Source organism: Mixophyes fleayi, chromosome 11 (assembly GCF_038048845.1).
Source record: "Mixophyes fleayi isolate aMixFle1 chromosome 11, aMixFle1.hap1, whole genome shotgun sequence".
Lineage (NCBI taxonomy): Eukaryota > Metazoa > Chordata > Amphibia > Anura > Limnodynastidae > Mixophyes > Mixophyes fleayi.
In genome coordinates, this window is record NC_134412.1 from 50339777 (window position 1) to 50366609 (window position 26833).

Sequence of the window (26833 nt, forward strand, 5' to 3'; positions counted from 1 at the left end):
GGTGCTCCAAGGGATTGCTAAGCAACCAGACGTGCTGGGCTGAAGGACAGGCGGCCGTGCAGGATGGCACCTGACAACTTGTTGTTTCCATCGGGTGCATCTGTAAATGAGGCTATTCCCGTGAATTTTTGTAGTGTGTGCTATCAGTATTTGCTTTATTTATACTGTGTCTCATTGCATTTTTTTCTTATCTTTTCTTTATTTAATTTGTCTGTATTGTGGGAACCAATAGGAATCTATTAGTGGCAACAGCTGTAGATACCTGTGCACCAATTTAGATAGTTTACCTCTATAACCCACACCTGAATGAACATGTCTTCATTTTCAATTTATCCCTGAAGAATCCTTTTAATACAGGTAAAAGGTCTTGGAAATAGACATTGTAACATTTTTCCTGCCATTTATGAACATCTATGGATGCATTTGGACCACTACATAGCTTTAAGTGTGAGAATTAAAGAAGCAGCATCTCCACAATAGTTGGATGCTTACAGTCAGCACAAACTCTTCTAACTTTGATGAACTTTTACAAAATATTCAATTGAAGCGAGACATGGGGCTAGTTTGTGCATATTAGAGCAGCAACATACTCGTTTTGCAGACTGCCATCACATTTCTTATTCAGCAATTTGGGAAATCAGTCCCATTATGCTTTTTTGGACCTGGTTCATTAATGATCTTATCTGCTGTTTTTTACGGATCTTACGAAAATCTTCTCTGCTCATGACCCAGAAAAGGACGATAAGAAGGAAAATCCGTTGCGTAAGTTAAGATCTTCTTAACTGCACTTAAGAAGTTCTCCCAACACTTAAGAAGAAAGGTTTGGGAAAGGGAGGTGAATGGGCGTAGATTAGGAGGAGATCATACTGACTTAAGAAGAGTAGGCGTTTACTTCTGGATCCGTTGGACATGCTTAGTGCTTTTCTTAACTTCTTGCTTAAACTTAAGGAAGCTTAGGGACATGTTTAAGTCCAAAACAGCTATAGCAGCAGCGCTGAATTACACTATTAAACTGTTCAAAAAGCATCGTTCGTTGTAAACACTCACAACTAAATACGCACAACATATATCTTAATAGACTTCACTAAAATTTTATTTTTTCTTTTTCAATTTTATTTTATATTAATATCAAACATTAAATAAACATGGGTGGATGCACAGTTGCAATAAATTGCAATGCAAAGTGGTTGATGTGTAATATCTAATAGTTAGCCTATACCTTTTTTGATATTTGTAAAAAACGGCTAATAATACGGTAATAATAATATGAAAGGCATAACAGCTTAATTTGTTAAAATTGTACGAACTTAAACAAAGCGTACTCTTGCATAAGGGACACATAGTAAATCCAGACAGACATGGGAAGAACATATAAATTCCACAGAGATAAGGCTGTGAATGAGGATTCAAACTCAGGTCCCCACTGTTGAAAGGTGAATTGTCCAACCACTAAGCCAACATGTAAGTGGAAACAATATGTGAATTATATAGACTAGAATGAAGAGCTGAGCATGAACTTCTCTCATAACAAGCTTTTTTTCTTTTATCATTTTTATTAGTGTCAATAGTTATACAATTAAATATTATAGCCCTAAATCCTTGATATATGCACAGTTTATATTATTTGCTATGGAAATGCATTGATGTATAATAATAATAATAATAATAATAATAGTAATAATAATAACAATAACAATAATAATTGGACTTAAAATTGATTGTCATTTTTTCCTTCTGCTGTTTTTTGGGCAATTAGGTGTTTTTTGCTTTTATCTGTGGATATTTTCTATTTGTTTGTATTCAATTTATTTTAAACAGCTGCTTGTCTGTGTTGTAGCTCCACACAAATTTCAACAATCAATATAAGCATATTTCACAAAATGGGTCAGGAATTGAACTCATGATCCCACTGATGGAAAAGTGGATTGTCTAACCAATAAGGCAACGTGCTGATTGAGCATTATATATATTATATAGACTTGAATGACAAGCACTATGTTTGAAAGTCCTATTAGGTAAAAATAAATGTGAGTACATAAACCATAAACCAAACTTAGAGGGCTCCTAAAAAACATACAGCACAACACATGCACTATTGGCATCATGAAGGTTTAAGGATAAACAATAAAGAATTACACACACATTCTCTTGTTCTCCGACATGAAAAATGTGTCATCTGAAATTTTGAATTGTAAATAACCGTGGGCTAATAGCTAATAGTTCGCAATAATAAATGTGCATGATATTCTATAGACAGTGCAAATACCAAAACATATACTAGCATACTCTTCTATAAGTGACACATTTGAGTAAATCTACAGAAACATGGGAATATACAAAGTCCACACATATACAGGCATAATTCCGGATTTGAACTCATGACCCTACTGTTGGCAGCTTGTTTGTATAACCACTAAGGCATACTTCAGATTGAAACAAATATACAACACAACACAGGAACTAGTGGCAACCTAAAGTGTTAATGAGCATAATTAAATGAACAACTGCACACACCATCTTAGTAACAGACATAAAGGATCATGTTTTGTTTTATACAAATTAAAATATAAAAGTCTATGCTAACGCATATCAGAATAATTTGCAATAAGAAATAAACGCAAACATTTTTTAATCGGTATAAAATTAAACAACAGATTGTATAGACTCAGCATCAGATCTCATCATCTGATACCACAGTGGGCCATACACCTGGATATACTTGTCTCATTATAATCCACTATAAAAGACTGGTTCTAGCACACTTGACATTGGTAAGGACTCTATAGTGCAGTTTTCTGGTGGGGCTTTGTATAGTGGACTTTTATTTGTATTGAGAGCTAGATTTTAGCTTACTCTTTTATAGACACTTTAAATATTTGTAAGATATTTTATGTTCCACAATAACAGTGCATCTCTATCATCATATGTAATGTGTGTTGTTTTATCTTATAAATTTTAACCCATTTTTTTTTTATTTGCTGGGGGGCTTTTCAATCTAATATATATTAAGATGGTTCTTATGTGTTTTGGCACATCTTCATGTTGCATGTTTATCCAACAGATCCCCAGCCCTCTTGAAAATGTGGAGGTAAGCCACTTCAGGTTCCAGATTTGCAAGGTAAAATCTTTTTCTAATATGGTTTATATCACACTTATATAATTCTCTAAAATTCTAAAAAATACAATTGTTGTTTGGTGATGAAAGTAAAGGCCTGTTTCATTTTTCTAGACATATATAAATACATGCCCCAGACGGTTCGCGCTTAAAAAAAATGTAACCTTTGAAATCTGCAATTTTGAAATAGGGTCGTAAGGGCTGCCTCTGCCCCTGCTGAGATTATCAGGTCTGACTTCTATAGCCATAGCACTTAGAAAAATAATGATGAAGCTTGATTATTATAGTTTAGGCTAAAGTGCACCAAACTAACTTTCATTGATGTACTACCAGGCCTTAGCTGGGACATGTCTGCGTCACCTGAAAAATATTCAGTAACTAAGCATAGTCTGTGTTAATCATATATCTGACTCACTATGTGAATTTTCTTTTTTGCCCAAGTTAAGTACATAAACTAAGTGTTGTGTGTTTATTGATTTTAAGACATTGATTTATCAATGTTTTCTAATGGAGATACCTTGCATTGTCTTTCATTTTGAGGATAAGTGAGAAACAGACACCATTTTAGTAAATAGCTAAATGTTTGCAATTTATTACAACAGACCTTATGACCCAGCTGTCAGCTGGAGCACAAAGAAGGTGCGGCAAGGATCATTTCATGGAGGAAGATCAAGACATGAAGGAGTTGCCTTTTGCAGTATGTAAGTATCTATAGTTAACAATGTTATTCCTTTTAGGTTATTGGGGGACCTGTGTTACAGTTAACAAAAAAATCCCAATAGGGATAAAGGGCGCACACTGGAGAGTAACTGGGGATTACAGCTAATATAAATGTAGGAGAGTAGAAAAATAGAGAAACCTACTAATAGGTAGACTCCTTCACTGCTGCAGACCCACGGTGGGTAGCTCACTCCCACTTATAGTGATAGGTTACACAGAAAACAATAGATAAGGGTCGCGCTGCTAGAGGTCAAGTAATATGAACAAGGTAAAAAAAAAAAACTCAATAGCACGGAGGTTCTCCTGTCAAACGAAGCAAGACAATCCACAGTATTCCAAATAAGTATTACAATGCATTTAATATAATTGGCAATAATTGACACTTAAAATAACAATCTCTAATCATTCAAATGGACCATATATATTGGAACATAAGTGATTAAAATGTGATACTATGATAAAAAACAAACATGCAAAAACAACCGCGGCTGCAAAAAAAGTTGGTGTACACAATAAAAGAAACAACCAAAAACAAGATGGTCATCATTCATAAAATCCAGAACATAGAGAGCAACCAGTGTGCACAGATATATACTTGGCTTTTCAAAGGGACAAAAGAATAATTGCCCATAGGCACGTCTCCTCCGTAATTATACAGTGTGTGTTGGTAAAATAAATCTCCCAGTCACCTGGTATATAGCGGTCCATCAGAGAAGCTAGTAGTCCAATCTCTAAAAGCGCGATTCAGAGAACATAGGAGGAACATTTGTAATAAAGTTCAAAATCATAGTGTTTCAAGACACTTTGCTGATCATCACAATTATATTAAATGCATTATTATACTTATATGGAATACTGTGGATTGTCTTGCTTCGCTCGACAGGAGAACCTCCGTGCTATTGAGTTTTTTTTTTGTTTTTTTTTTATCTTGTTCATATTACTTGACGTCTAGCAGCGCGACCCTTATCTATTGTTTTTTGTGTTACAGTTAAGGCAACAAATTGTAGATTTTACAGCTTGAAAGTACAGGTGTGCACAAAGCTCACACAGTCAAGTAATAATTTGTTTCAAAATGGCCAAAGTTTTATCTCTTTTTCTATAATATTTTAAACAGATAAAGAAGACAGCCATTAACCAATGGGATAAAACCAACATCCATGTGTTTGTATTTTTTTTTGTTTATAAAGAAGTTTGTATTTACAGTTTGTTTTAATTTTGATTTTCATTTGATTACTGCAATTGTATATAAATAAATATTAATATTTTATTTTTGCAATTCTCATTCTCCTGTAACTCTCTGCTGCTTTGGACACTTCTTCTACACATCCTTCACTCCATTGTCCATCTAGACACAGTTCTCTCCTGGGTCACTTCCTAACTCTGTAACTGCTCCTGTAGTGTACCCACCTCTGGCACATTCTCCCTTCCACTTTCACTCTCTATAGAGGTCTCACAAGGCTCCTTTTTTTCTAAATGTTGTACTTTAGTATTGTACATCTCTTGTCTTGGGGTAGTAATTTGGTCATTTGGCCTCCAATAACACCTATACGCCGAGGGCACCCAAATGTACATTACTTTCAATGACCTAATTATTTCTGTACTGTCTGTTGTAAACCACTGTCTTTATGCATTCTCTTATAAATGTCACAGCGATACCTTAAGCTCAACAGGTTCTAAACCAGCTTATTATTGTCCCTCATGCCAGAGTCTCCAACTGCCCTCCAATTTCACTCACTGTCAGTAACACTATTATACTCTCTGTGTTGCTTAAAATTTAAATCCTCAGTAAGATTGTGATGTGGATAGCAAGAATCTATTAATAAATCCTAAAATAAATAAAAAAAAACATTTGTACAGACAAAAGTCCCACAAAGTTAAATATTATACTTCCTAAACAACTGTCCAAATGAATATTCCAAACAGTGAACCAATTTCGGAGCGGCCTATTTCACTAATATTCAGCAATTTGCTTTGCCTCCAAAAACATAGTATCCCCCTGCCATATTGGCAAATAAGCCTTGATTAGTCTTCACTGGCCTGCATTTCCTAGAGTGATGTGCTACTAGCTCACCCCCCCAAACAAAGGGGGATCCACCCATGATATGAAAATAATGTATCCTTTAACTAAACAGTGTGTGAGTGGGAATACAATATTAAGTACCATGTAAGTAAAAGTTAACTGGACCAATCTAGGTGCCAGGATGGACAGGTGTAGCCAAAGGAGCACTAGTACTACAAGGGCAAGAATATTCAATGACTGCATGGCCATGCTGGGACCTAGAGGGCTAGATTCCTGTTACCAAATTCCTGTCATTGCATATAGTGGAATACTTTTTGCATAGCTCCATCACACCCCCGTTGCTAGGACCCGAGGAATGAATGACAAGCCGACATTATGCAGACAAGGATGGAAAAGATCCATGAATAATGTGAACTCGCCAACATGTGCTCTGAGAACCAATCATAGAGCAGATTATTGGAAAGTATAGCATTATAGTAGCTGCGGGTCCTGGCAGAGGCCTTGGACAGTATGCCCGCAGGCCGTTAAATCTCAACCGAGATGAAGCTGCGGGCATACACTAAGAATGCTGTCATTTCAGCAAAGATTTCAGGGACTGACAGATTTAGTGCATTGTGTTGCATCAGAACTGAGAATTGAGCACACAATTCAGAGAGCTAATGGAAGTATTTTCTACTAGGTTTTGCAAAACATATCTGTAAAACAATATACAATGATTGCTTACATGGAAAAATTGCAACCCAAGGCAGAACAGCTGGGAGTCTAGCCCAAATGGCGGAAAGCTTTCTATTAATTATAAATGAGGGATGATTTATGCCAGGGAAATTAACTAGTTTGAATCTCTCTAAAGGGTTAGGGAACAGACAGGGGAGTGAGGTACGTCCATTGGTAGTATCTCTATGGAAGGACTTAGGGAAGGCTGTAAAAGACCTTGGCTGATTAAGGTTCTACCTCTAGGATCCAGGAAAAATTGCAAGGGTAAGTATTCACTGTTCTTCCACCTGCCAAACCCAGCGTGCTTTCATTATTTTATTCCCTTTAGCTTTGTTTTCTCTTTATTTTTTACTTCCTTCACCCTTGATGCTGTTTCCTTCCTTTCTTTCCTCTCCCTTTATTTTACTCTGTTCTCCTTGACCCTGTTTAGGCTTCTCCCAGCTGACCAATTTTTCCTGTCCAGTAGTTCCCATTATTTGCCTCCTACACCTCCTAGCCTGACCATATTTTCCCCTATTTCTGTGCTCTCTTGTGCCCCAGTCATTCCGATGGAGAGCCCTGGCCGCACCTCATCGGACATGGAGTGCTGGCTCCCCCCTGCTCACCACAATTTCCCCTGTCGTGCCTCCCCGTGGCCGCCGCTATTCTTCTAGGGGAGTGAGTTTCCATGTCTCTAGACTGGCAGCATGGCAGGTTATTCCTCCTCGTGGCATGCTCATCCAGCTGGCTACACTGGAAGTGGCATTGGAACGGCTATGGACACTGTTGGGTGCGGCTGTCCCAGCTGAATCATGAGGAGGGAGCCTAGCACTACTCATTGAGGAGGGGGAAGCCATCCCCAATGCCAACAGTGTCCCAACCCACTACATCATCACTTCCGGTGCAGTCGGCTCGACACGTGTGTCGTGAAGAGAATAATTGGCCCACCAGCCTCCTTGTGCAGACTTCACAGTAGGGATAGGAGGCCCTCTAGTATAAATGAAGAGGAGCTTGTACCTGACCCTCCCTCTCAAATCAGTGCTCGCAGGATCCCAAGGTCATGCGGCTCTGGCAATGAGGGTGGCTGTAGGGTAGCAGCAGATTGTTAGGTAACACTAGCGGCCGATGAGCTCTTGCTCAGACCCTTCCATGCTGCCTGCAACCACTGCAGTTGGGTGGGGCATGATTAGGGGCTCTGGTGCTTCTCCTTGTGTCTGATGTCGGAGCCAGGATCCTCCCCTACCTATGGGGGTCTGGTGATCTGCCTCCTCTAACCTTTTTTCAGCATGTTCACATCCCTGTGGTATCCGGTTGGGTCCTGGAGAGCAGCCGAAATACTGCATTTCTGCGGTTTCACATGTCTCCTCACTCCAGTGAGGCATTTCCCGGTTACCCAGAGTACTGCTTCAGCTCAGCTGACTGCAGCTTCCAATCTGGAGATATCAGTCTCCACTCCGGGGTTCCCTTCAAAACCAGTTACTGGGTGCCGTTATCTTGGATCCAGTCACCTAATCTCTCTCAGCCAGTCAGAGTGCTGCTTCAGCTCAGCTGACCACAGCCTCCAATCAGGTGATAACAGTTAGTATAAAAGGACTTCCTGGAGCACTTACCTGTTACCAGTGCAACATTGATTCCAACCTGGTTTCCAGCATTCTGCAGTTTTCTCAGTCATTTCTGCTCAGATAGTGCAGTGTGCAATTTGGTCCCAGTCCTGTCCAGCAATCCGCTCCCAGTCCAGTCCAGCAATCCAGTTACAGTCCAGTCCATTATTACGGTTCTAGCCAGGTCCAGCTGTCCAGTCCTACAATCTGGCTTCAGTCCGATCCAGCAATTCGGTTTCGGTCTGGTCCAGCATTCTAGTCCGGTCTCCTTTGCTAAATCGGACCACCATCTTGCTATTCTTCAATAATTGCCAGTCTCCAGTGCCATTCATATTCTCTAGTCTCTTGAACTCACAGCAACCAGCATCTGTACCAGTCATTTCATTTCCATGCTAACCTAATTAAGTCACCCACTTTTTTGCACATAATCACTAATTCTGCTCCAGAGATACAATCCAGCCCAGTTACAGACAGAGCATCAGTTACAGTTGTTTAGCCAGGTCCGATGAATTTTGTCAGTTCCCTTAACTTTGTCAGTCTGTGTCATTGGCTTGCTCGCTACCTTCACAAGTCGGAAGCTGAATTTATGCATTCTGCTTTCTTCACGGGTTACGTCTGCTGACCGTATGGGAAAATTTTGAAGTCAGCTTTTTGGCTTTAGTGAAGAAGGTTAACAAGATTAAACTAGGGCGCATGTGCGGCCCTTTCCCGGAGCCCCTTTTTTTGGACCTTTGTGGTTTCCCTCGTGGGGGTGGTTTACAAGAAGGTGGCGGGGAAGTTCTGGTTGATACAGCACTTGTGTCACAACTATATGCATACCTGCTGTTGTTGGCGCAACTCAGAGGAATGTGCGGAATCTAACGTGCCCCTGATATTCACCAGGGACCCCCGCAAGGAAGTATGGACTCCGCTGCAGGGACACGCAGGTCGCGGTTCTCCCACAAGTCAACAGCGAGATACGAGAGGTGTCAGACAGGCCGGGTCGGTAACGTTCTGGAGGTATAAGGTACACAAGGATATCTGAAAGAATGGTGAGATAAGCCGGGTTGATAGCGTTCAAGTAGCGCAGTACAAGGGAGAATCCAAATAGAGGTGGTCAAAATGGTCCGGGTCAAAAGGTCACAAGCAGCACGGGGATAGTCAGGAACAATGCAGAAGACTGGAATACACACTAACACGCTGGAGACAGGAAGACCTGATACTCTGGCACTGGTAGGAGGGCCAGAGGAAGTTTAAATACAGGAGTGCTCCAATTAACATCAGCGCTGCAGCGCTGTCATATTCAGTGCCAGGAATCCACTATAGCGTGCCGTTGCCTATCAACGGGGCGAGCTGAGAATCCGGAAGTTATGCATCTGGTTGCTAAGCAACCAGACGCGCTGGGCGGAAGGACAGGCGGCCGTGCAGGACGGCGCCTGACAGTATACCCTCCTCTTCTTCCTCCTCCTCCTGTTTGAAGGAATCTTCTAAGAACTCTGGGAGCGTGAAGGTCCTGCTTGTCCACCCATGATCTCTCCTCAGGGCCATACCCTTTCCAATGGACAAGATATTGCTGTTTGCCATGAAGAATGCGGGAGGCCAAGATCCGATTGACCTCGAATTCTGTTCCAGAAGAGGTTTGTATAGGTGGGGGACGACAGGGAGGATGAAAGAATTTGTTGAGTACCAATGCTCGTAGTAATGAGACATGAAAAGTATTATGACATCTCAGAGAAGGCGGAAGTTTCAATTTAAAGCACACAGGATTGATTACTTGCAGGATAGAGTAAGGGCCAATAAATCGATAAGCCATCTTCATAGAAAGAACTTTTAGTTTCAGGTCCCGGGTGGATAGCCATACTCGGTCTCCCACTTTTAGGAGGGGAGTGGCCCTACGATGACGGTCTGCAAAGATCTTGTGATGCTGAGTAGCCTTGAGTAAAGCCGTCTTAGTTTTGACCCAAATAAGAGCAAACTCCAGATAGAGGGTATCTACGGCTGGAACCGGTGAGGAGGACCCTGGAAAAAGATCCGGAAAAACAGGATGACTTCCATATACAATAAAGAATAGGGAGAATCCCGTGGACTCATGAATGTGTTGGTTATGAGAGAACTCCTCCCAAGGAAGGTATTGAGACCATTTACTCTGATTGTCAGAGGTAAAACAGCGAAGAAATGTTTCAAGATCCTGATTGATTCACTCCATCTGTCCGTTGGTTTAGGGATGATACCCCGAAGAGAATTTTAATTATTTGTTCAATTTACCGCAAAAGGTTCTCCAGAACTGGGAAGTGAATTGGACTCCACGGTCCGAAACGATCTCCTTAGGGCAGCCGTGTAACCTGAATATCTCCTTGATAAAGATATCTGCAAGACGACTGGCTGTGGGCAATCCAGTTAGAGGAATAAAGTGTGCCATTTTTTAAAAGCGATCAATAACCACCCAGATAGTGGTAAACCCAGCACTGTGGGGTAGATCTGTAATAAAATCCATGGCCACACTGTCCCAAGAAGCATTGGGAATAGGGAGTGGACGAAGGAGCCCTGCCGGAGCTCTTCTACAAGTCTTGTGTTGAGCACAAATAGTGCAGGAGGCAATGAATTTGCAAATGTCGGCATCTACCTCTAAAAAGAAGGGTCGTTCTTGGTCTGGCTGGGACAGAACTGGAGCTGAAGAGCATGCTTTCTTTAATGTTGTGAAGGCAGACATGGCCTCCGAGGACCAAACCCTAGGATTGGCAGTCTTCCTGGTTAACGCTGTAATGGGAGCTATGATGGAGGAGAATCCCCAAATAAATTGGCGATAATAGTTTGCGAAGCCGATGAACCTTTGAAACGCTTTAAGGCCTTGTGGCTGAGGCCAATCCAGGATAGCTGTCACCTTGGTGGGATCCATACATAGACCTTGACCTGACACAATGAAACCGAGAAAAGGTACCTGAGTGACTTCAAACACGCATTTCTCCAACTTGAAGTAGAGGTGGTGTTTCCGGAGTCTATGTAGGACCTCCTTTACTTGTTCCCGATGAGATTTCAAATCTTTAGAAAATATTTAAATATCGTCTAAATACACTACCACTGAAGTGTATAACAGGTCATGAAAAATATTATTAACAAAAGTTTGGAAGATAGCTGGGGCATTGCAGAGGCCGAAGGGCATCACCAGGTACTCAAAATGCCCATCTCTGGTGTTAAAGGCCGTTTTCCATTCGTCCCCTTTCTTGATGCGAATCAAATTATAGGTCCCACGGAGGTCCAAGTTAGAAAAAAATTTGGATATCGATTTTTGACAGTGATGCGATTGAGAGAACGATAATCGATACAAGGCAGAAGAGACCCATCCTTCTTCTTGACGAAAAAGAAACCTGCGCCAGCTGGAGAAGTGGACCTACGAATAAATCCCCATTTCAGGTTCTCAGTGATGTATTGAGACATGGCTGACGTCTCTGGACGAGATAACGGATAGGTCCGCCCTTTGGGGATCGCTTGGTCAGGAGATAAAACGCAATCCCAGGGACGATGAGGAGGCAGGGTCTCTGCTTCAACCTTGCTGAATACATCTTGGAATTCCATATAGGCCGCAGGAAGATTAGTTTACTCGGAATGGGCCATAACTTGAAATCTTGGAGGCAAAACTTTGGACAAATATTTAAGACTACATCCTGAACCCCACGAAATAACTTGAGCGCGGCCCCAATCCATTTGGGGAGAATGCATCCTTAGCCACGGTAGCCCCAAGATGAAGGGATTAATGGACTTGTTGGATCATCTTGCTATAAACTGCCCCTACCATCAACCGCACAGGAGAAGTCATGGAGGAGATGGAGCCGTGAGTGACACGACTACCATCGACTGCCGTCAGGGATAACGGTTGAGGCAATGGTTTTAAGGGTATTTGGAGCTGCGAAGCCAGATCCGCCGAAATGAAGTTCCCGGAGGAGCAGGAGTTCACAAAGGCCGTGGTGGAGAAGGTATCTTTAGGGGTGCTCCAAGGGATTGCTAAGCAACCAGACGCACTGGACGGAAGGACAGGCAGCCGTGCAGGACGGCACCTGACAACTTGTTGTTTCCATCGGGTGCATCTGTAAATGAGGCTATTCCCGTGAATTTTTGTAGTGTGTGCTATCAGTATTTGCTTTATTTATACTGTGTCTCATTGCATTTTTTTCTTATCTTTTCTTTATTTAATTTGTCTGTATTGTGGGAACCAATAGGAATCTATTAGTGGCAACAGCTGTAGATACCTGTGCACCAATCTAGATAATTAGTTTACCTCTATAACCCACACCTGAATGAACATGTCTTCATTTTCAATTTATCCCTGAAGAATCCTTTTAATACAGGTAAAAGGTCTTGGAAATAGACATTGTAACATTTTTCCTGCCATTTATGAACATCTATGGATGCATTTGGACCACTACATAGCTTTAAGTGTGAGAATTAAAGAAGCAGCATCTCCACAATAGTTGGATGCTTACAGTCAGCACAAACTCTTCTAACTTTGATGAACTTTTACAAAATATTTAATTGAAGCGAGACATGGGGCTAGTTTGTGCATATTAGAGCAGCAACATACTCGTTTTGCAGACTGCCATCACATTTCTTATTCAGCAATTTGGGAAATCAGTCCCATTATGCTTTTTTGGACCTGATTCATTAATGATCTTATCTGCTGTTTTTTACGGATCTTACGAAAATCTTCTCTGCTCATGACCCAGAAAAGGACGATAAGAAGGAAAATCCGTTGCGTAAGTTAAGATCTTCTTAACTGCACTTAAGAAGTTCTCCCAACACTTAAGAAGAAAGGTTTGGGAAAGGGAGGTGAATGGGCGTAGATTAGGAGGAGATCATACTGACTTAAGAAGAGTAGGCGTTTACCTCTGGATCCGTTGGACATGCTTAGTGCTTTTCTTAACTTCTTGCTTAAACTTAAGGAAGCTTAGGGACATGTTTAAGTCCAAAACAGCTATAGCAGCAGCGCTGAATTACACTATTAAACTGTTCAAAAAGCATCGTTCGTTGTAAACACTCACAACTAAATACGCACAACATATATCTTAATAGACTTCACTAAAATTTTATTTTTTCTTTTTCAATTTTATTTTATATTAATATCAAACATTAAATAAACATGGGTGGATGCACAGTTGCAATAAATTGCAATGCAAAGTGGTTGATGTGTAATATCTAATAGTTAGCCTATACCTTTTTTGATATTTGTAAAAAACGGCTAATAATACGGTAATAATAATATGAAAGGCATAACAGCTTAATTTGTTAAAATTGTACGAACTTAAACAAAGCGTACTCTTGCATAAGGGACACATAGTAAATCCAGACAGACATGGGAAGAACATATAAATTCCACAGAGATAAGGCTGTGAATGAGGATTCAAACTCAGGTCCCCACTGTTGAAAGGTGAATTGTCCAACCACTAAGCCAACATGTAAGTGGAAACAATATGTGAATTATATAGACTAGAATGAAGAGCTGAGCATGAACTTCTCTCATAACAAGCTTTTTTTCTTTTATCATTTTTATTAGTGTCAATAGTTATACAATTAAATATTATAGCCCTAAATCCTTGATATATGCACAGTTTATATTATTTGCTATGGAAATGCATTGATGTATAATAATAATAATAATAATAGTAATAATAATAACAATAACAATAATAATTGGACTTAAAATTGATTGTCATTTTTTCCTTCTGCTGTTTTTTGGGCAATTAGGTGTTTTTTGCTTTTATCTGTGGATATTTTCTATTTGTTTGTATTCAATTTATTTTAAACAGCTGCTTGTCTGTGTTGTAGCTCCACACAAATTTCAACAATCAATATAAGCATATTTCACAAAATGGGTCAGGAATTGAACTCATGATCCCACTGATGGAAAAGTGGATTGTCTAACCAATAAGGCAACATGCTGATTGAGCATTATATATATTATATAGACTTGAATGACAAGCACTATGTTTGAAAGTCCTATTAGGTAAAAATAAATGTGAGTACATAAACCATAAACCAAACTTAGAGGGCTCCTAAAAAACATACAGCACAACACATGCACTATTGGCATCATGAAGGTTTAAGGATAAACAATAAAGAATTACACACACATTCTCTTGTTCTCCGACATGAAAAATGTGTCATCTGAAATTTTGAATTGTAAATAACCGTGGGCTAATAGCTAATAGTTCGCAATAATAAATGTGCATGATATTCTATAGACAGTGCAAACACCAAAACATATACTAGCATACTCTTCTATAAGTGACACATTTGAGTAAATCTACAGAAACATGGGAATATACAAAGTCCACACATATACAGGCATAATTCCGGATTTGAACTCATGACCCTACTGTTGGCAGCTTGTTTGTATAACCACTAAGGCATACTTCAGATTGAAACAAATATACAACACAACACAGGAACTAGTGGCAACCTAAAGTGTTAATGAGCATAATTAAATGAACAACTGCACACACCATCTTAGTAACAGACATAAAGGATCATGTTTTGTTTTATACAAATTAAAATATAAAAGTCTATGCTAACGCATATCAGAATAATTTGCAATAAGAAATAAACGCAAACATTTTTTAATCAGTATAAAATTAAACAACAGATTGCATAGACTCAGCATCAGATCTCATCATCTGATACCACAGTGGGCCATACACCTGGATATACTTGTCTCATTATAATCCACTATAAAAGACTGGTTCTAGCACACTTGACATTGGTAAGGACTCTATAGTGCAGTTTTCTGGTGGGGCTTTGTATAGTGGACTTTTATTTGTATTGAGAGCTAGATTTTAGTTTACCCTTTTATAGACACTTTAAATATTTGTAAGATATTTTATGTTCCACAATAACAGTGCATCTCTATCATCATATGTAATGTGTGTTGTTTTATCTTATAAATTTTAACCCATTTTTTTTTTATTTGCTGGGGGGCTTTTCAATCTAATATATATTAAGATGGTTCTTATGTGTTTTGGCACATCTTCATGTTGCATGTTTATCCAACAGATCCCCAGCCCTCTTGAAAATGTGGAGGTAAGCCACTTCAGGTTCCAGATTTGCAAGGTAAAATCTTTTTCTAATATGGTTTATATCACACTTATATAATTCTCTAAAATTCTAAAAATACAATTGTTGTTTGGTGATGAAAGTAAAGGCCTGTTTCATTTTTCTAGACATATATAAATACATGCCCCAGACGGTTCGCGCTTAAAAAAAATGTAACCTTTGAAATCTGCAATTTTGAAATAGGGTCGTAAGGGCTGCCTCTGCCCCTGCTGAGATTATCAGGTCTGACTTCTATAGCCATAGCACTTAGAAAAATAATGATGAAGCTTGATTATTATAGTTTAGGCTAAAGTACACCAAACTAACTTTCATTGAAGTACTACCAGGCCTTAGCTGGGACATGTCTGCGTCACCTGAAAAATATTCAGTAACTAAGCATAGTCTGTGTTAATCATATATCTGACTCACTATGTGAATTTTCTTTTTTGCCCAAGTTAAGTACATAAACTAAGTGTTGTGTGTTTATTGATTTTAAGACATTGATTTATCAATGTTTTCTAATGGAGATACCTTGCATTGTCTTTCATTTTGAGGATAAGTGAGAAACAGACACCATTTTAGTAAATAGCTAAATGTTTGCAATTTATTACAACAGACCTTATGACCCAGCTGTCAGCTGGAGCACAAAGAAGGTGCGGCAAGGATCATTTCATGGAGGAAGATCAAGACATGAAGGAGTTGCCTTTTGCAGTATGTAAGTATCTATAGTTAACAATGTTATTCCTTTTAGGTTATTGGGGGACCTGTGTTACAGTTAACAAAAAAATCCCAATAGGCATAAAGGGCGCACACTGGAGAGTTACTGGGGATTACAGCTAATATAAATGTAGGAGAGTAGAAAAATAGAGAAACCTACTAATAGGTAGACTCCTTCACTGCTGCAGACCCATGATAAAATAATATGATAAAAAACAAACATGCAAAAACAACCGCGGCTGCAAAAAAAGTTGGTGTACACAATAAAAGAAACAACCAAAAACAAGATGGTCATCATTCATAAAATCCAGAACATAGAGAGCAACCAGTGTGCACAGATATATACTTGGCTTTTCAAAGGGACAAAAGAATAATTGCCCATAGGCATGTCTCCTCCGTAATTATACAGTGTGTGTTGGTAAAATAAATCTCTCAGTCACCTGATATATAGCGGTCCATCAGAGAAGCTAGTAGTCCGACTTGTGGATGGTCTCTCTCCCTCCAGAATTAACCAACCTAGACAGCACAAGCTCCGCTATACAGCATAGATCAAATGGGTGTGTTGTCTCACTACCAGCTATAACGTAATCAGAGTGGCTGAGCAGGTTGATGGGAGCGAGTATTGATAGACGCTTCTATATAGACCAACGAGTTGTAGTAAGATACCCAGGATAATAGGAGACAAATTACTAATTGTAAAGCCACACTTAGATGGTCCAGTGGAAGACACGTTCAAATTTCGGATGTCACGGGCACTAGGAGTCTTTACCCAGGGATCACCAGATGATGGACTCACCAGAGCAGTATAGGTGGTAATATGGTACTCTGGTAGCGGGGTGATCACGGAACAGGAGACAGCAGATGGTAGAGAATGCTCGTGGAAAGTCTATGACTAGCAGCACTGGTAATATTTAATAATAGTACACGAGGAACTGAATGGACAAGGGAAACGTGAGGGTAGTCAGTGGTCTGCGGATAGCAAGTTGTACCACTGCTATAGTGAGGAGGAATGTCCAGAAGTAACGAAGAGGTGATGAGAGTCAGCGGTCTGCATTTAGCAAGTTTTACTGCTGTCTAGGTGAAGGAATGGAATCCGGGTGGAGGTATCCGGGAAGTCAGTGGTCTGCGTTAGCAAGTTGTACCACTGCTATGTGAAAGGATACTGGAAACAGGTGACTCAGGAAACAGGGAACAGTTGTCTGCCTCCAGCAAGTTGTACCACTGAATATATATGTGAGGAGGAGCACGGGGAGAGAAATGCAATGCAGAGTCTACACGGCCACACTGAACTTGATCCCACGATGATATGCACAATATAGTAATGACTGAACAGCACTGCACAATAATACAAAGTCACAAGAACTATCCAGGCAAAAGGTAACACAGTCAAATGATGGCAATAGTCTCAGCGGATAGTAAACTCCAGAGGAGAACAACTCAGTCCAGCAAGATATGCAATACACCAGCACAGTCAATGAGAAGTATGCATACCGTGGTTCAGGAGAGCAGGCTGTCAGACAGAAGTGCAGAGATACCTGGACGACGGGAGGCCGGCAGGATACGAAGTCCCAGGAGGGTAGAAGCGGTAATCTAGTAGGTGCAGCGCACAGGTAGGTGAACCAGCAGGGATAGAAACAAATACTCAGGAAGCAGTAGTATATAGAACTGGACACCTGGAGAACATTGAAGAGTAGAGATGGTCTAGACGAGATGAAAGCAGCGGGGCGTTGATCCAATGCAGACAGGCGAGTTGACACAAGCGGAGACACTGTAGAAGCACCGAGAGCGGATCAGCTGGCTGCAGACGCGAGGAGTACTGGAGGGTTGCGATGAGCAGGGAACTGCAGATACACGGAGGCAGTGGATAGGAATCAGCTGGTGCAGTCACGATGAAACACGGGAGAGTTGAAGTGAGCAGGATACTGTAGATACACGGAGGCAGCGGATAGGAATCAGCTGGTGCAGTCACGATGAAACACAGGAGAGTTGAAGTGGACTGCAAACTGAAGTAGCACAGAGGCAGCGGATAGGAATCAGCTGATGCAGTCACGATGAAACACAGGGGAGATGAAGTGGTCTGGAAACTCACAAACGAACAACAGGAATCAGCTGGAGCTGAACACACGAGGAAACACAGGAACACCTTCAGAGGATCATGGGGAATGAGACTCCAAGATCAGGCAACGAGGTATTGACCTCAGGTGCTTTAAATAGGAAGTGTTGCCTGATCAGCCAATTAACTAAAAGGAACATGCACTGAAGGTTTAAAAAGGGCTGCACATGCGCAGACCCTCAGGATGGTGGACGGCCACGGTTCCTAAACACACGATAAATAGCACTCACAGTCCGGTGAGTGACACCGGATATAAACACACAGAACCCCTCTGACGCGTTTCGTGCCTCTACGGAGCACTTTCTCAAAGCTACTGAGGGGTTTGTGGGATGTCCTTAAGCAGAGGGCTAATTAACAGGTATATTAGTTGATTGCAAACCTCATCCGAAGTATTAAGTTGTTTAATTAATGGCTTGGATCCACACGTTAACATTTAAAACAACTATTTTAAAAAAAAGTATAAATAAAAAGTGAGCGGGGAATAGATTATATAGAATCACCCACACAGACACTTATATAAAAAATAACAATCATAATTAATAAATTGTATCCAAAAATACAAGATAATTCTAAAATAAACATAAACCTCACTGCTTATCGAGGAGATACAGCAGACACCAGGAAAGACTACCAAATCGAGGGTCTAGTAACAATCTATAACACAGTATAAACCTACAATTATCCCTAGGTAGAAACAAGAGATGAAAAGTGTGGTGGAAGACAAAAATCCCATTCCAGAGTTCATGAGTAAATATGTATCAAGACTGCTATGTAGATATACTGAAACATATTGTGACATTATCAACAGACCCGCAGTTTCATCAGAACTCATATGAATGGAGACACATATCACCATAGAAAAATCATTAGAGTATTGTTTTAGCCCAATGTGAGGCTCCAATATCATCCAAAAATACATTATTTTAGAGGCAAAAAAACACACATACAGTTGTGTCGTTGCTAACAAATGTACGCATACACGAACCTGCATGGATAGACATCCATAGATGTATACACCAGTATACGCAGATCAACATGTACAGATATAGTATCTAGACACCAAAGATGTAGCGATAGATTATATAGTTACAATAGGCAGGTTCCAGAGGTGCTAGGGGAGTATTAATTCAGACAATGATGGTCCAGAGCTTCATTCAAGCCAGACTTAAAGTGGCAAGTTTAAAAATCCATGATGATTCACACAGACAAAGTTTAGAGAAGCGATGAACCCTTCTCTCTGTGTTAATCACCTGTTCTACTCCTATTAATTTAAGACCATTTGGGTCGCCACCGTGATGATCAGCAAAGTGTCTTGAAACACTATGATTTTGAACTTTATTAAAAATGTTCCTCCTATGTTCTCTGAATCGCGCTTTTAGAGATTGGACTACTAGCTTCTCTGATGAACCGCTATATACCAGGTGACTGAGAGATTTATTTTACCAACACACACTGTATAATTACGGAGGAGACCGTGACTATGGACAATTATTCTTTTGTCCCTTTGAAAAGCCAAGTATATATCTGTGCACACTGGTTGCTCTCTATGTTCTGGATTTTATGAATGATGACCATCTTGTTTTTGGTTGTTTCTTTTATTGTGTACACCAACTTTTTTTGCAGCCGCGGTTGTTTTTGCATGTTTGTTTTTTATCATAGTGTCGCATTTTGATCACTTATGTTCCAATATATATGGTCCATTTGAATGATTAGAAATTGTTATTTTAAGTGTCAAATATTGCCAATTATATTAAATGCATTATTATACTTATATGGAATACTGTGGATTGTCTTGCTTCGCTCGACAGGAGAACCTCCGTGCTATTGAGGTTTTTTTTTATCTTGTTCATATTACTTGACGTCTAGCAGCGCGACCCTTATCTATTGTTTTCTGTGTTACAGTTAAGGCAACAAATTGTAGATTTTACAGCTTGAAAGTACAGGTGTGCACAAAGCTCACACAGTCAAGTAATAATTTGTTTCAAAATGGCCAAAGTTTTATCTCTTTTTCTATAATATTTTAAACAGATAAAGAAGACAGCCATTAACCAATGGGATAAAACCAACATCCATGTGTTTGTATTTTTTTTTGTTTATAAAGAAGTTTGTATTTACAGTTTGTTTTAATTTTGATTTTCATTTGATTACTGCAATTGTATATAAATAAATATTAATATTTTATTTTTGCAATTCTCGTTCTCCTGTAACTCTCTGCTGCTTTGAACACTTCTTCTACACATCCTTCACTCCATTGTCCATCTAGACACAGTTCTCTCCTGGGTCACTTCCTACCTCTGTAACTGCTCCTGTAGTGTACCCACCTCTAGCACATTCTCCCTTCCACTTTCACTCTCTATAGAGGTCTCACAAGGCTCCTTTTTTTCTAAATGTTGTACTTTAGTATTGTACATCTCTTGTCTTGGGGTAGTAATTTGGTCATTTGGCCTCCAATAACACCTATACGCCGAGGGCACCCAAATGTACATTACTTTCAATGACCTAACTATTTCTGTACTGTCTGTTGTAAACCACTGTCTTTATGCATTCTCTTATAAATGTCACAGCGATACCTTAAGCTCAACAGGTTCTAAACCAGCTTATTATTGTCCCTCATGCCAGAGTCTCCAACTGCCCTCCAATTTCACTCACTGTCAGTAACACTATTATACTCTCTGTGTGCAGAGGCCTTGGACAGTATACCCGCAGGCCGTTAAATCTCAACCGAGATGAAGCTGCGGGCATACACTAAGGTGCACCACTTTATATGGCGGCATTTTTACCACCGATGCAGCATTGTGCAGCTACAGCAATGCTGGAGCGCCCTGCGACGGCGCCAGCCACAGCGTTTAGAGGAGTTCAGGGAGGAGATTTTAAGACATGAGTTCTCTATTAATCACCTAAAATACTGTAATCCAAATACCATTCTTTTTTAACTATAACTTCCAAAGATTTTTAAGGACATGCCCTATGTAACTAGCCCTCCAATGCAACATGATTTTGCTCATGTGACAAGTTCATTTGTAAATGGCCTTTTTGGGATTCAAACTCATAACCCCAGTGCTTTGAGGCAGAAGTGCTAATCACTAAGGCAACATGCTAACATTAACTCCCATACAGTTTTTAGATTATACTAATAGGTGGCTAACACTCAAATTAGTGCCAACCTCATTTGACAATATTACAAGACCTTCCCCAAATATCTCCTGTAATATGTCTCCCGAATCTGTCACTATTTAGATTAGATAAATATTGTTCTGGAAAACTACCATATTAATGTAGTACTTATTTCTAGAAGCAAAAAATGTCAGCTCAACATCCCTAAGTCACCTAAGGCAAATCCAAGATTTGTTAAAGGCCATCTGAAAGTGTTGTGTGTCTCTGCATTTAAAATGTTATTGAAAGACACTCTAGTATGTGTGTCGCTAAATACATGTTTCATAATGTCAGTTGACTTTATTATATGGCTACATGTAGGTTACTGTGAAACAGGGAGAACATTTATAAATAAACTAATGTGTTATACTTATTCCAACAGGTCATCAAAGGCCTGAACCACTTGAGACCAGGGAGGAGCCTGAGGAGGAGGTGGAGGAGGTGCCCAGGGAGGAGTTGGAGGAGGAGGTGGAGGAGGTGCCCAGGGATGAGCAGGTGGAGGAGGTGCCTAGGGAGGATCCTATGGAGGAGGTGAAGGAGGCACCCAGAGGAGCCTGAGGAGGAGGAGGGGAGATGGAGGAGGTGCCCAGGGAAGAGCTAGAAGAGGAGATGGAGAAGGTGCCCAGGGAGGAGCTTGAGGAGGAGTAGAAGGTGAGGAGGTGCCCAGGAAGGAGCCTGAGGAGAAGGAGGAGGCCCATTTGAAAGCTTTGGTGGAATGTAAGTATTTTCAACAAACAAACTGATATTGAAGAGTTGGTCAGATCAACATATATTGCTCAATGTGGAACTAACATTCCCTATTTTTAATATAGAAAAGCAGTTAGTATAGCATTAACTATGTGTTTTGGGAGTGCAGAGTATCCCTGTGTGTGTGTGTGTGTGTGTGTGTGTGTATATATATATATATATATATATATATATATACATACACAGGGATACTCTGCACTCCCCAAACACATAGTTAATGCTATACTAACTGCTTTTCTATATTAAAAATAGGGAATGTTATAGGGATAGTTTTTGTTAGTGATCTATATTAGTCTTTGTTAGTGATATATATATATATATATCTATCACTAACAAAAACTATTAATCCTCTGACTGCTAATGTGTTTAGCATCCCATTAATCTTTGCTGACATTTAAATTTACGTCACACTTAACACCTCCGCTGACAATGTCAAACTTCATCCCATGAAGTAATTTATGCTTGATAAATGACATAATCATGCTATTTTTTGTTTTTTTTCTTGTTTTTAATAGCTCAAGAAAACACCAGAACAGGGGAGGTGAACCCAGCATCAGTGGGTTCGCTCATCAAAAAACTATAATAAAAAAAATAAAAAATATAAAAAACTAAAAAAACAGACAATTTGTGATTAAGAAAAATTATATGGTTTGGTTTAATTTTTGGTGTATTTTTAATAATCTGTTTAAGCTGGTGCCTATTTTAAATTTGTATATAAAAAACAAACATTTTATGTGTGTCTTTAATAATGTAATTATCAAACATGTATTCATGTCCCTTTTGCAAATAATGATTGCACATTTATCATATACATAAACCTTTATTTTTCATGGGTCACAACATAGTTTGGCAAAGATTCAAAGTTCCTGTTTGATTAACCTTTTTTTTCCTTATTCAGGCTTACAAAGTGGGGACAAAGAAGGGCATGGTTGGGAATGAAACTCATGACCCCAGTGCTGTAAGGTAGAAGTGCTAACCAGTAAGCCACCACGCTGCTGGATTGTGGTCTGTATTATTTTTTGGTAAAGCTAAGTACGTAACAAGCCATATATGAAGAAAAATCAAGGTTTCTCAAAAAAATTTTGCATTTACCTCAATGGAGTCTGTCCCCTCAAAATCAATCCACCCCTCCAAGTCTTAGGCCATTCATAGTAATAGATGTCAGCATGCACTTAATAATGTGAATGTGTCCTGTGGACCAGAATCATTTTTGAAAGTAAAACATTGTAATAAATAAAAAAATGCACCTTGCCCTAACAAAGTTGCATTTGAGGGGGACATACATCTAAAATATGAGGACAGATTAATCATTGTAGTAGAGCGTGTAGTAGATCACGTTTGAATGACAGAGTAAAAATCAAGCTATCAAGTGTTTGTGTGTTACATGAAAACAAACTATTACTTTCCTTATTAGCTAAATGTTATCCTTATACTAGCCCTTGCAAAATCAAAAGATAGACTGGTTTGGGCAAAGTTCTTCTTGTTTTCCTTTCATTAATGAATAAGGGCCACAAGCTGCACACAAATGCTACGGCATGCTTGGTATTTGAACTCATAACACCAGTGTTGTGAGACAGAAGTGCAAACCACTAAAGTACCTGTGCATATCTTAACTGACATTTATTTTGGGTAATAGGGAAGAGTTGCTGAGTTGTGTTATTTTTTTTCTTGAAGTACTATTATGTATACTATTATGTAGCTCTTACATCTGTGGCACACATGCTCTAGTCTGTAAAATGTATTAATTTTTCCAATGAAACATTGCCTTAGTGATTAGGCAACCCACCTTCCAACAATGGAGTCTTGAGTTCAATTCCTGACTCATGACCTTTATCTGTGTGGAGGTTGTATGTACTCTACTATGTGCCCTTTTATAACGTTCATGATATATATTTTTATAATACACTAATTTTAATATGCATGTTTATTTATGTTTGCAAATTATTATGCAATGAATTTGCATCCACATTCTTAGTTCAAATCAAACACAGTACAAGATCTGTCATGAAGATGACTAAGAAGGTGTTGATTTAGCTCTTTAAAAACACTTCAAATCCATTTGTCCCAGGTTATATAAACATGTAAGTGTTAAAATGAATAATGAAGTTACAACTGTCCTGTATAATACACTCTGATTGTGTTTTACATTTGTAAACAAAGCCTTCGCACCTCCCACATCAACACTTTCTTATCTTTAAATAAGAAGTGGATCTTAAGATGAACTGACGACTGCTTAAGATCCGTTGCATCTTATTTTCCATTGTGTAAAATACTTAAGATGGGCGTGTTTTTGAACTTTCTGTTCCTTGTTGAATTGCGCATTTCTTATCTCCCCGTTTCTTCTTAACACACTTATCATAACTTCTGCACAAGATAAGATCAGTAATGAATCAAGCCCATTATTAACATCTGACAACTGCACCATTTAAATATTTACTCAATGTTCATTGGACATCTTTATATGAACTATACCTCCAGCATTATTTTTTTAGATTATTTAACAGCATTATATCTATATATTTTTGTGGTTTTTAAATGTATTCTGGCTTTTGTTACATTTCTCTTTTTCTTGATTTATATTTTTATTTTATATTTTTGCTTTTTTCACTGTATTGTTCATCATTTGCCTATACCATTTGATTAATGTGACACCTTATCTATAGGCATTGTATTTGATTATAAATTTATTTACGAGTTATGATCAGGATTTACTTAAATTTTGTACATAATAAGAGTATATAAAATGACTACAATTGTTCATGCAGATAAATGTCCTTCATATACACAGTTTCTGTCTAGTATACTAGATCACTCTGACACGTCTCTAGCCACCTCCATGACCTTTTGTGCCTTGGAGTCTTTCTTCTTTTTGTTTTATCAATCGTTTTAGTCCATGTTAGACATGGTGCGTGGCTTCAGAGATGGGGCTTTCTTAGTGGAAGTGGATATTGAATCTGCTTTTTGCCTCCTTCTGCTGCATCACGACTCATTCCCGTTCATGGTGTCTAAGTTAAACGAGGTAGATAATTGCCTCCTCATGGGGTGTGCCATTTCCAGCTCGTTTTTTTGCAGCAGGTACGGGTCACTACAGAATTGCCCATTACTTGAATGATTTCCTGGTGGTAGAGCCAGGTTTGTCCATGGTTTGTTCGGAGACTTTATTTCTTTGGTTGCGTTGTCCTGTTCGCTAGGGGATTTCGTCTGTCTTATTTGGGTATTGAGATTGACACAAGCCTCCGTCTCTGTTGGTTGCTGCTGATAAAGTCTGTAAATTGCACGCAATGATTGCTGAAGTATGTGATCCCCGAGGATGATACTAAAAAGGAGGCAGTCCATTCTGGGTCTTTTCGACTTTACGTGCCAGGTGATTCCTAAGGTTAGACTCTAGATTTCACCCGAACTCACTGCTGGAATCTGGGATGTTTTTCACAGAGATTTTAATGTGGTGCACTTATGGCCTGATTCCCCGGTGTCCAGTAGAGAGTTGCAGGTTTTCATGGACACCACAGAGGCAGTCAGTTTTGCAGGCCTATTTCGCCTGTGGTTGGTGCGCATTTCCTTGCCCCAGTGATTGAGTCTGTTCCGACTAGATGTCAAACTTAGTCCTGCTGGAGATTTTCCCTATTATAGTGGTGGTTGAGTTATGGGCATCCAGGTTTAGTGGCAAGCAGATTGCAATCTGGTATGATAACTTGGGTGTAGTGCAGGCCATAAATAGGCAGAGTTCTTTATTCCCCCAGTGATCATATCACTGCGTAGGCTTGTTTTGAGTTGCCTGACATTCAACATTATCTTCCAGGCTCGTCATGTTCCTGGTGTAGAAAACGGGCTAGCTGATGACTTGTCGCAGGGGTATCGGGATAAATTTAGGTCTTTGGCGCAAGAGGCCGGGTTGCATTGGTCCTCCTTGAATTGCTTATGTCTGACAGATTGTCAAGCAGGCATAAAAGGTTTGGAGGAATTGTCACTTGCCCCTATTGCGTAAGTATCGGTCTGCTTGCAGGAGTGAGTCGTGTTCTGAGACTCTGGACCTGGTAGTAGCGAAGGTTTGCACAGGCGCATGCTTGCATTCATTTGGGCTGGTAACATGCCTGGCACTACCATTAGACAGCTTGAGGCAGCTGCCTATTATGCCGGGCTCTGGGGGGCACCACTGGTGTCTGGCACTATTGTGTAATGCTGTGCGATGGCCACTGAGCTTACCTTCCACAGCCTTCAGGCACAGCACAACTTCATATCCAAGGGGGTGGGGCAAGCTGTCGTGCCCCCACCCCCCACACACTGCCGACTGCCTTGTCCCTCCTTTAAATTCCATTCTCCCTCTTTCCCCACACAACTCCTGATGTGGGGGCAGTTGCTGGAGGGGCGACAGTGTGATGGAGGGGGAGCAGTGTGATGCAGGGGTTTAGTGAGATGAAGGGGGAGAAGTGGTGTGCCGAGGGGTCAGGGGGACTGTTGCGATAACAGTATAATTAATAATGTCTGTTACCTTATTCTGGTGACTGGCTCTCCAAGGCTGGAAGTTGGCTGGTCAGAAAGGAGTTCCTGATAAAGCTTAGCTAAACATGATCCGTGAGGCTGTAGAAATGATGATCCCAGGGAGGTAGTTTTCAAACTTGAATTCACAATAAATAAGTCACTGTCCAGAATTCAAGCCAATTTTGCAAATACTGAGGAGACTTGGAGAAAGTATAGCCTTAAAGGGTTAATATCAGAAGATTGAATGTCCAGGGCTACACAATGCAATATGTGTGTACAGATATATGTAGCGGTGGTCAAGTTAGGAGACTCCCACGGAATAAATTGCAGTATGCAAATCATATCAGTAAATGGTAAGTAAACAAGTTCCAGAGGATGAAACAAAAGCAAGTCCACTTGTCTTAGTTGGGTCGTTA